The following is a 9,641-nucleotide window of genomic DNA, read 5'->3' on the forward strand; positions in this document are numbered from 1 at the left end:
AATGCTCCTACCATACGCTCTTTTCCGGGCTCGGAATACCCCTTCCGCTAAAACTAACCTAACTCCCTTTGAAATACTTTTTGGAACCCCTCCGCCTATTCGGGATTTATCCCCCTCTGACATAAATATCCCGAATACCCCCTTGTCTGTTAGGTTACAGGCCCTGGCCAGAGTGCAACATTGCCTATGGAAGCAGTTGTCTGACCTTTACCAGCCGGCAGGAGACGGGACCCCACATCGCTATCAGGTTGGGGACTTCGTCTATGTCCGGAGACACCAACACCGAACACTCAAACCCCACTGGAAGGGACCCTACCAGGTCCTCCTCATCACACCCACCGCTGTAAAAGTCAATGGCATCGCTGCTTGGATCCATACTTCACACCTCAAGCCTGCTCCTGCTCCTGATGACCAGTGGACAGTGGAGAAAACAGATAATCCCCTCAAGCTGCGTGTCCGCCGCCGTAACAAATCCCCACCAACCGATCCAACAGACATGGCAGGTGATATCGGGGACCAGTGATATAGTATGGGAAATAACTTCCAATGACCATATAACTTCCAATGACCACCCCCCCTGGACTTGGTGGCTGTCCCTGTACCCAGACCTTTGCCAACTTGTAGCCGGACTAGGTAATTGGGATATACCCACGGCTGACCCAAGGGTAGGCCAACCTCCTTGTGTATCTGGAGAATGTGCCTGCCCTGTCAGTTGGAACGGCTATAGTTATGGTTGTGGCCACCCTGCTTTGCGAGCAGAGTTGCGTAATTCTGATTTCTATGTGTGTCCAAGAGATGGTCGCAAAAGGGATACAGCCTGGAGATGTGGGGGAATAGAGGTCTTTTACTGCAAAGCCTGGGGGTGTGAAACTACCGGAACAACTTACTGGAGGCCCACCTCCTCCTGGGACTGGATTAGGGTAATGCGAGTAGCCCGGGAAGGGGCAGGAATTCGGGACTCCCGCTGCTCTGGGAATGAAGCCTCTGGCTTCTCTGCACAGAGGCCAAGGACCTGGACTGGTAGTGGGCCATGTACAAATTTCACCTGTAACCCACTGAATATTACCTTTACCCACCATGGAAGAAGGCAAGATAATACAAGGCTAAAAGGCAGGCAGTGGGGCTTAAGAATGTATGTATCAGGACATGATACTGGATTGACGTTTAAAATTAGACTCCAGATAGATATCACCGGAGGCAGCCCATTAGGACCTAACAAAGTACTGGCTGACCAAAGGGCCCCGAGGCCTAGCAAGCCCCTCCCAGCCCCGATGCAAGCTACTCCATCCCCGAGGGATACAGCTAGCAGCCCAGCCAGTGGTACACCCCTGCCACGAACCCGCCAGGTCCATCCACGGGGCAACGATTACTAGACTTAATAGAAGGAGGCTTTAAGACTCTAAATAGCACCTATCCTAACCTTACTGACTCTTGCTGGATATGTTTACAGGCGGGACCTCCCTATTATGAAGGGGTCGCAGTCAATGGGAGTTATTACGAGAACGAAAGCTCTTCCCAGTGTAACTGGAACAGGCATCACATGCTCACCCTCCCAGAAGTGACTGGACAGGGAATATGTCTAGGAACCCCATCTGCCTCAGACAAGGCCCGATGCCTGCAGACTATTTCAATTTCTCCTAACAGTTCCTATTTAATCCCTGAAAAAGGAACTCGATGGGCATGCAGAACAGGCCTAACTCCCTGTGTGTCCACTCAGGCATTTAACAACTCTCAAGATTTTTGTGTAATGGTTAGGGTTTTCCCCCACCTTATATATCACGGGGATGAGGACTTTGAAAAGACGGTTGAGGGGCGGACCAGACATAAAAGAGAGCCTGTCACACTCACCCTAGCAGTACAGCTGGGAGCCGGGGTATTGGCAGGAGTAGGAACAGGAACCGCTGCCCTAGTTGAAGGACCCAGACAAATGGCCTTGCTAGAGTCTGCTATTAACCAGGATTTAAAGGCCATAGAGCAGTCGATAGAAGCCTTAGAAAAGTCACTAACCTCCCTCTCCGAGGTCGTGTTGCAAAATAGACGAGGCTTAGACTTGTTATTTCTGAAAGAGGGTGGTTTGTGTGCTGCCTTGAAAGAAGAATGCTGTTTCTATGCCGACCACACTGGAGTAGTAAGAGACTCCATGAGCAAATTAAAAGAAAGGCTGAAGGCTAGAGAAGAGAGACTACAGGACCAGCAGGGATGGTTTGAAGGGTGGTATACCAAATCACCCTGGTTGACTACCCTCATCTCCACCTTGGCAGGACCCCTTATAGTACTACTGCTAGTTGTCACTATTGGACCGTGTGTCTTAAATAGACTAACCACCTTCCTGGAGGGGCAAATAGGGACCGTAAAACTCATGATTGTAAGACAGCATTATGAAAGATTAAACCAGGACTCAGATCTCTAGGATTAGAGATATGCAAGAGAAAGAGGAGGAAATGTAACCGTGAGTGGAAAAATTCTGCTTGACCTTTTGACTAAAATTAAAGAAAGCAGGAATTTACCGCTCCCTACCATAAACCACTGAGAAATTTGCTTAGAGCTAGTGTAACAGTAAAAATAGAAAATTCCATCTGTCCTTTGCTTGACTAATCTTGGCTTGCAGAACAGGAACTGGCCCGCCTCGCCCCGATGTAATCATAGGTGCTCTTCCTCAAGCACCTGGGGCAATCACCCTGAGAGCCGTTGCAACTTCCCTATCTCATGACTCCTGACTTCCTGGGTGTCTCCTCCCCTACCTGAGATAATGTATAAAACTTGCTTGCTGAAGTTGTTCAGGGTTCTTGGCTACCTCCTTGCCTTGAGCCCGCTCACAAGTGTAATAAACTTTTTCTTCTGTTTTACCCACACACTTGGGTCTAGAGTCTTTGTGGTGTGCCCTCGGTCAACATTAACTACACACATTTACATAGGAGAGATAGTTTCGTTGGGGACAAATGCCCACAAATGGTTCATTGCTATAAGAATAGGTTTATTTTTGGCTTTTCTCTTCCTGCACCTGGCTAGCCATTCACCCCTTTCCCCACAGGTGTGGTGGAATGTCTGGGAATCCATGTTTTCCTTCCCTTTGCATTTACAATACAATGCCAAGGGCCATCCTGACCATGCCAATCACACAGTACAGAGACTATTTCTCACAATTTCTCCGCACACTTTAACCCAAATTAATAAAATGTTCTTCAAGCCTCCCAAAATATTAATATTAATTCTGTAGCTTTTGGTACTTTACAACACCTGCGGGTGAGGTGGCGCAGTTGCTCCTCAGTATTACCCAACTGAAGGAAATCTTGTTTTTGTACAGTGCAATGTTTATGCAGACCCAAGGACAAATAGTCTGGGCTAGAAAACAAGGAGAAAGCAAAAAGCAGCAACAAAGACTGTTCCAGAGACAATGACTACTCGGAGACCATATGGAATGCACCCAGGGACCTGTAGGAGACCAGCCCACAATCCCCTACACAGGTTTCATAAGACAGCCCCGAACCCCAGTCCTTATGGGTATTTATTGATACATACAAATAGGAGCAGAGACAAGAATGAGGAAGTTAGGAAGGGGAACTTCTTTAGAGCAGATTAAAGGGCAAGCAAAGTAGCTCAAATGTCCCACCTATTGATTAATCAGAATTGCTAATTCTATCCCTGTTGTGCTGCATTCAGCACAGTACTTTCAGTACTTTCAGTCAATGACTCCACTATGGTGCCTCAGGGCACTGAACCCTGTTCTATGTTCCTTTTCAGAAACTCTACAGAAGATACTCAGTTTTGGCACACAGTGCCACAGTGGCATGTGGCAGAGAAAGAAAGAGATCAATGAAAGAAGCAAGTTGAACTGTCAGAAACAGTTCAGGCTTCCTAGAAGAAAGGGGGCACAGCAGAGGGAACTGAAGCTCTAAAGGCATACTGCACCATTTAACCCCCAGAACATTCCAGGCCCGAAGAAAAGTAGTGCCTTAAGAGCGTGTGGCAGAGGTAATCTTGCTCCCTAAGACCTGAGGAAAGCAAATGCAGAAGCATCAACAGCAGAGTCAGAAATGTGAGAAGTGATACCAGATGCACAAAGCTGAGGAATACTGGGGCATGAACCTAATCTTTATTATATGCGGCTTAAGTGTCTGTTTGTCGCCAATAGCTTATTGGTTGCTTGCGTAACTGTACTAGCCAATGGGGTGAAGTTGCCACGGCTGAACGCAAATTGAGCGTGTCAGGGGGAGGGTGAACATTTGTTTGCATTGGCAATCATCTGTTTTACATAAAAACTACGTCTTAACGTAATTTCTTTTAAGAATGCCTCTTAGAGGTCCTGGCCGGTTGGCTCAGCGGTAGAGTGTCGGCCTGACATGCGGGGGACCCAGGTTCGATTCCCAGCCAGGGCACATAGGAGAAGTACCCATTTGCTCTCCACCCCCCCTCCTTCCTCTCTGTCTCTCTCTTCCCCTCCCGCAGCCAAGGCTCCATTGGAGCAAAGATGGCCCAGGCGCTGGGGATGGCTCCTTGGCCTCTGTCCCAGGTGCTAGAGTGGCTCTGGTCGCGGCAGAGCGACGCCCCGGAGGGGCAGAGCATCGCCCCCTGGTGGGCAGAGCGTTGCCCCTGGTGGGCGTGCCGGGTGGATCCCCGTTGGGCGCATGCGGGAGTCTGTCTGACTGTCTCTCCCCGTTTCCAGCTTCAGAAAAATATAAAAAAAAAAAAGAACGCCTCCTAGAAAATACAGCACTGAAGAGGAGAGAAAAGGAGCTAAAGCTGCACTAAAACAGCTTTCTCGACAAAAAGAAACCACTGAGCAGAGAAAGACAAGGCTTGCTTCAGTCGCAGAGCAAATGCGTCTTTCAATTGAGACATAGACAATTTCCTGTAAAACTTGCCTTTGCTATGACCATCAATAAGTCTCAGGGCCAAATGCTTAAGCGTGTTGGCATTTTTTTACCTGAGCCTGCATTTGGACACGGTCAACTTTATGTTGCCTGTTCAAGAGTTCGTGAAAGAACAGATGTAAAATTAAAAATAATTAATGGTCCTTTGCAAGGCAAGCTTAAAAATGATGGAAAGATCTGCACAAGAAAGGTTGTGTACAAAGAGATCTTTGACATGTGAATTAACATTTTATTATTTGAATCACCTTTATTTATTGAGCCTAGTGGTGGCTCTTAAGAAATTTACGGCCAGTGGTTTCCTTCAATGCACTCTACTTTAAGCAATTAAGCAAGTAGAAGGGGGAAACCCCGTGGGGCACTAAGCAAAGGGGCGTCCTCGCTGCCTGCCCTGGGTAATTCAGTTTGAATTAGCAGACACCTTTGCACAAATCATTTTAATTATAATTTATAATATCTAGAACAGCAGTCATTTCATATGACCGCCGGGCTTTCTAGTTCATTCCATAACAAGAGGAGCTGAATTGAAATCAGCCTCTGTTTTTAAGATTTAAAATGCTGCCCACAACAGATGTGGAGACTGTGACAGTATATAGAATCTACCCTCAATGCAGCACACCCATACCAGCAATACTGGGCTCAGTGGAGTGTTAAATGAGGACACACATTCCTTAACCTGTGGCCCTCATGTAAAGGAATTTCAATTAGACTAATACTACAGGACTCTCTCCCATGTTGGAGTCAAAAGGGTCTGGTTAAAAAGAAAACCAACAAAAACCAAAATAAACCTTTTCCGTAGTTGTGTTCCAAACCAATGACTAGGAAGAAATTGAGGTGCAGAGGTTAAATCTTCTGTAAGTTAAAGCCCAAAGACAACAAAATCCAAAGAATTAAAGTTCAAAATAAAAATTTCTTAGCCTTGTAGAAAAATGTTAATGCTGATTCTGTGTAGTCTCTGCTGGAGGGTTTCTGAAGCTCAGGTGAGTTGTGGGTCCTTTAGCAGTGGCAGCTGCGGCCTGTCTCTCCCCGAAATAGAGCATTCCTTTAGGACAGGGATCCTGTTGGGCAGATAAAATATATTATGCTCACTTTGTTAAAGACGGCGCTGCCCACGAGGAGGCCGTCGCCCAGGTGATATTAATGTGTGTCTCTGTGGGCAGGTAGAATCCTTGTAGCCTGGGGCTTGGTTTTGGGATTAGGTCTTTCCCACCCATTTTGATGTAGGGCAGCACAATCCAATCATGCCTCAGAGAAGTGTCTTTGTATTAGAGACTTCCCTGTTTTGTATATTGGATTAAAGGTTTAGATTTCTACACTATAAAATGGGGGCAGAACGAGAGCTTGCTCTCTTGGTTCCTGGGAGGATTAGCATGAGAGAGCAGAGGGAGCAGAGCAGAGAGCAGAAAGAGGCCATGTGGCCAGGAGAAGCAGCCAAGATCGTGGAGTGCTGAGTGAGATGCCAGTTTGTGTAGTGTTTGTATCTGGGATAAGGAAGGAGATAGGGAACTGAGAAGAATAAGGCTAGTGAGCTAGAAACCTTTGATTCTAGGAAACTCGAATAAGTCAGTAGCTTTGTGAGCACTGAATGTGAGTGGGTTTTGGAGCCCAGTGTGTATTTTTACTTGCCCGCCGGGTGCAAGCTAGAATTAAAGACTATGGCTGTAAAGCCAGGAGGCAGGGCCAGGGCCACTATCACAGCAGCCTTCTGGCCTATGCAGGTTCGCATTGGATTCGGACAGTCGGTAAAGAAACAAAGGAGCCAAAAACTGATGGGCCATAGTCTTTAATTCTAGCTCGCATCCGGCGGGCAAGTAAAAATACACACTGGGCTCCAAAACCCAGTCACATTCAGTGCTCACAAAGCCACTGACTTATCCGAGTTTCCTAGAATCAAAGGTTTCTAGCTCACCAGACTTATTCACCTCTGTTCCCCATCTCCTTCCTTATCCCAAATACAAACTTTACACAAACTGGCATCTCACTCAGCACTCCACCATCTTGGCTGCTTCTCCTGGCCTCCTCCACGTGGCCTTTCTCTGCTCTCCTCTGCTCTCTCTTCTAATGATAATCTCAGGAACCAAGAGCGCAAACTCTCATTCCGTCCCCATTTTATAGTGTAGAAATCCAAACCCTTAATCCAATATACATAACAGGGAAGTCTCTAATACAAAGTCACTTCTATGAGGCATGATGGGATTGTACCACCTCACACCAAAAAGGGTGGGACAGGCTTAATCCCAAAACCAAGCCCCAGGCTGCAACAATCCACAGAGACACACATTAATATCACCTGGGCAACGGCCTCCACGTGGGCAGTGGTGCCATCTTTAACAAAGTGAGCATAATACATTTTATCTGCCCAACAATGGCCCATCAGTTTTTGGCTCCGCTGTTTCTTTATCGACTGTCCAAATCCAATGCGAACCTGCATGGGCCAGAAGGCTGCTGTGATAGTGGCCGTGGCTTCTGGCTTTACAGATCCCCAAACTTTTTACACAGAGGGACAGTTTACTGTTCCTCAGAACATTGGAGGGCTGGACTATAAAAAAAATGAACTATGAACAAATCCCTATGCACACTGCACATATCTTATTTTAAAGTAAAAAAACAAAATGGGAACAAATACAATATTTAAAATAAAGAACAAGTAAATTTAAATCAACAAACTGACCAGTATTTCAATGGGAACTATGGGCCTGCTTTTGGCTAATGAGATGGTCAATGTGCTCTTCTCACTGACCACCAATGAAAGAGGTGCCCCTTCTGGAAGTGCGGCGGGGCGGATAAATGGCCTCAGTGGGCTGCATGCGGCCCGTGGGCCGTAGTTTGGGGACCCTTGCTTTAGGACCTCCAAGGTTCTATTTGTTCAATTTCCACTCTATGATGAACCTCACTGTTTTAAAAAGTTCAAAGTGTTAACAGGAAGCATAACATTATTGAGCTCTAGCCTCTCAATTGCCTACCAGTTAGGAAAACAAACCACTTCCTGCCCCTAGAGCAACGTCCAAGCAAAACTGTCTTCCTGGAACCTGTATTTGGTATTGCCAAAGATTCTAGCATAGACAGAATCTAAAGGAAGTCAAGATCTTGGTTTCAGAGAATTCAGTCTGGCTGTCAGCTGGTAAATGCAAATATACAACCTCTGAAGGTAACCTCAGCTGGGAGAAATCTTTTCATAAGAGATTAATTTTGGCATCATGTTTAACAAACATGGGGGTGGAAAAAAGATCTATCTGTGTATTTCTCTGAGACAGTGTAGTACTTCAGCCCGCTGGGAACTACCAGTGTCACATGGAAATAACCTATTCAAGACACAAACTTATGTCAAGAGGAAGAGGGGGAGGCAAAGAAGACCTCCTGAATCTTCCTCTCCCTCAGCTTTTACTGATCAGAGCAGAACAGAGATAACAGGATTATAAGGGGAGTGAGATCAGTTGATAAGGGGAAAGAATGACTAATGGACTTTTTGCTGACAAGGAGAAAGGGCTTACAAGGACAACTGGGTCATCTAGTCACAGTTTAACTATAGTTCTCTGAAAGAATAAAGGTTATCTGAAGAACTTCCTTTCCCTTTCAATAAGAGACAATATTTACATATTCTACACTGATTTTAAGTCTTCCTCCCCTCCTGGGGTCCTGAGAGTAACATATACCTCTACACAAAGGGATGGGGCTTGACGCTAAAAGATTTATGAATGTCTTTGATATGTAAAATGACATCACTATTGTGTTACCTTGTAAATTTTAATATGTAGGTATGTTTTTTATAAACCCTATAGACAAATGTTATAAGCTTGTTAATAATTATTATGTCATGCTCTCCCTCCTTTCCCCCCAAGCTATATGTGATCAAGTCTATATAACTAGCTTCAGGGCTATTTTGGACTCACACAATTTGGGTTAGCTATACCCTGTGTAAGACATATGTAGCCGGCTTATTAATGTTGGAATCCATGGGAGTCCGAAAGACCAGAGTAACAGGCTTTATTGAAAGGAAGAAAGGAACCCTGCCGGGCACTCCTCCTGGGGGAGAAGAGCACCGGTTACAGACTAGGGGGCCAGTTATATAGTGTTTGGGAGAGCCTGAGGGGATACTGAAGCAAAAGTCCTGGTATGTCCGGAATGCTCCTCCTTGGGGGGCTTCGAGCATGTGGGTGCTGAATCAAAAGTCCTGGTGTGTCCGGAGCCCCTCCTTGGGGCGGGTTGTCAACTTTTTGGAATTCCTCTGTCTCAGGGTCAATAGTCCAGTAAGGGTGAGGTCTGACAGATAAGCGGAACATCAAGAGGGCAGTTTGGAATTCACGTATCTATCATTTCTCGACTCTGTGGTTACATATAAAAGAAAGGCAGTTATTAATTTTATAATATATGGTGAGGGGTGATGAGGAGAAAGAGGAGAAACAATTGGAAAATTATTGCTTCTTCTGGAGAGAACTCGAGAAGGGAACCTTGTCAAGCCAAGACCCCCATCCAGTTCAGAAGGTCGTCAATTTCCATGCTGTGAGGTCTGAACCAGGTGATGTCTCTGAAAACCTGAGTGAGGAAGTAAAAAAATTTTGCGAGGTAATAATTGTTAGTTGCTTGCTGCTAGTGCCGAGTGGACAGAGTGACATGGTGATGATCCATGGTCTCCTGGATGAGTCTCATGAGATGTGCTGGTCTGGTTCCTCTTGAATGGGAGGACATATGAAGATTTTAGGAGACAGGGAACCTGTTGGTATAAGTTTTTAGAAGGACTGCGTATGTGTGGTTGAAAAGGAAGGGGGAGTTTGG

This window comes from Saccopteryx bilineata, chromosome 4 (assembly GCF_036850765.1).
Source record: "Saccopteryx bilineata isolate mSacBil1 chromosome 4, mSacBil1_pri_phased_curated, whole genome shotgun sequence".
Taxonomy (NCBI): domain Eukaryota; kingdom Metazoa; phylum Chordata; class Mammalia; order Chiroptera; family Emballonuridae; genus Saccopteryx; species Saccopteryx bilineata.